Source organism: Crocuta crocuta, unplaced genomic scaffold (assembly GCF_008692635.1).
Source record: "Crocuta crocuta isolate KB4526 unplaced genomic scaffold, BGI_CrCroc_1.0 scaffold25, whole genome shotgun sequence".
Taxonomy (NCBI): domain Eukaryota; kingdom Metazoa; phylum Chordata; class Mammalia; order Carnivora; family Hyaenidae; genus Crocuta; species Crocuta crocuta.
In genome coordinates, this window is record NW_027532015.1 from 18251159 (window position 1) to 18253773 (window position 2615).

At 38.9% G+C, this 2615-nt stretch overlaps 1 pseudogene; it reads right to left on the bottom strand.

The window, feature by feature from the left end:
• Positions 1-584: 584 nt before the first annotated feature.
• Positions 585-1612, bottom strand: LOC144241498 (trace amine-associated receptor 6-like; annotated as a pseudogene).
• Positions 1613-2615: the final 1003 nt, after the last annotated feature.

The window sequence follows — 2615 nt, forward strand, 5'->3', positions numbered from 1 at the left end:
GCCCTCCACAATAGCTGGAAGGGAAAACAACACACCTCATAGGATAAGAAAACAATCACATAAAACAATCACTGGTATGGATTCTACACCATCTGTTCAGAATTATTCCACAAAATATTTCCAATGATATAAAATATGAGTCCAGTTCTGAGTCTGGAGTGACTGGTGTGTATGGCTCAGAGATCTCTCAGGAGCTACAGAAAGATGGGCCCCCCAAAACAAGCTGCTTAAAATGGAAGACAAGTGCACAGTCCAGAGAAGACAGGGATGGAGAGATTTCACTGAAAACTTTTGAAAGTGGCATGAAGACAAGCTTGAAAGGGAGGCCTGGACATGAAAAATAAGTAAGAACTGACAAAGCAGGGAAGTGTGCAGATTTGGGGAAACTAGGAAATATAAACTTTGTGTCAAGCATTGTTTAGTAAGCACATTTCTATCAAATGCTTAAAGATGTTTAGTTCTCCAAGAAAATAAAGCACAAAAATTATGCCCCTGAAATTGAGGTACCATTTTTACTCCTCAATTTAATGGGTCATGAAATTCCCAATATATCAACAAATTCCTCAATTTGAAATGTAGGGTTTTTAAGGAAACAAATTTATAGTTGATGAACTGTCTCCTCATAATACTTGACCACTTAAAATGAATTTTACTGCTCTCCTAAACCAAGGGCAAAATAAAGCATAGATCAAAGGATTTAGAGCAGAGTTATAATAACCAACCTAGTTAAGTATCTCATAAACATATGAAGGTGTTATAACCCCCTCAAAAGAATCAATGAACAGATCAATCATAAATGGTAACCGTAAGATCAAAAAATGCTACCACCGTGATACCCAGGGTTTTAGCTGCTTTTCTCTCTCTCTTATTCACCCTGGTTTTGTATGGCCCTGATGTTTCTGTTTTGCTACTAATGTTTTCAATCTTTTTGGCCTGCTTTCTGGCCACAAGAAAAATATTACTGTATAGAATTCTCATTACAAAAGTAGGTATGAAAAATAATAGTGAATCTATCAAAATCCAAACTTGATTTATAACTGGTTGACAACCGCCTACACAGCTGAGGGCACTAGATAACTCCTCCAGCCCATCATCATGGGCACCTGTGTAGAGCACAGCACCACTGTATACAAGGGGCAGGATCCAGAAGATGCCAATGCATATCCCTGACAGACACCATGAACTTGGTAGGATAGATGAGAGGGTCAGTAACAGCAATGTGCCTGTCGATGGAGATGAAGCACAAGTGGAAGATAGAACAATAACAAAATGCCGCATCACAGCACGTGTGGAAGGTACAGAAACTCAGCCCAAAGTACCAGCAGCTCTCCACAGACCTGACCATGCTGAAGGGCATGACGGTCACCCCCACCAGAAAGTCAGCACAGGCCAGAGAGGCGATGAGGAAATTGGTTGGAGAGTGCAGCTGCTTGAAATGCAGGATTGAAATCACCACCAGGAGGTTTCCAGAAACAGCCAGCAGAGCTCCACAGCTGAACACCGTGTACAGAATGAGCCGGGGTGTGGGCAAGTAGGAAGCTTTCACGCAGGACCCGGTCACGTTCTGGTAGCAGAGCTGCTCAGATGCAGTGGGGGACGAGCTGGTGCTCATGGTGCTGCCGCCAAGAGCTTGTAAATGTGAAGTTCTGTCCGTGACCAGTCACACAACATAAAGCAGGTTCCTATTTCCTAGGGCAGAGAAAAGTTCGTTTGCACCTGCCTATCTTTGTTGTAGTTATCGGACAATATCTCCATGGCCTGTCACGTACTCATATTGATTTTAATATCTGAACACTTGAAGTATATATTCAATTTAAATGTTCAACAAATCTTAGCTGTAATTCATTATTACCATTATTTTTCTTATACTTTAGAGTACACTTGGAAACAATTTTCTAAGTCCAATCATTTAATTTCAAGTGCATTTTGTACAAATTTGTTAATCCCAAAAATTTCTTCTTGCCTTACAATTTGTCAATAATCTCTTATTACCTGGTCTTGACACAGGGATATTTCTCTTTGTCAACATTAGTGAGATATGTGTGATTTGTTTTTTATTGGTTGCCTTTTATTACACCCACCTCAAGACTGTTGGAGGAGTAATGACAAAATCCACAAGAAGCATTGCTGAATCCCACACCCAAAATCCATACCCAACGGCTAAGGTGGAATCCCTACAGCATAAGGTATGAACAGGGATGAGAAACTTATCTTTAATGATCTCCACTAACGTTTATGTTTTGCTATAGCCTGCATACTAAAACCCACAGAGCCAATTTGAAAAAAGAAAATGAGAGAAAACTCTCACTCATAAGCAAAGATGCAAAAATCTTAAACAAATGTTTACAAACTCGATCCAGAAATATATAAAAAGATGATACATCATGATTAGAGTTAATGCAAGAATGGAAGTTTGCTTTGAAATTAGAAAATCTATCAATATAAATCACCATTGTAACAGGTTAAAATCTTACGATCATCTGATGAAATGAAAAAAAATGAACTATAGGCCAATATCCTTGATGAATACAGATGCAAAAATTCTCAACAAGATCCTTGNTTTGATAAATTTCAAAATGTGGTCATTACTAAAAGAAACATTCTTAGCGGACTCT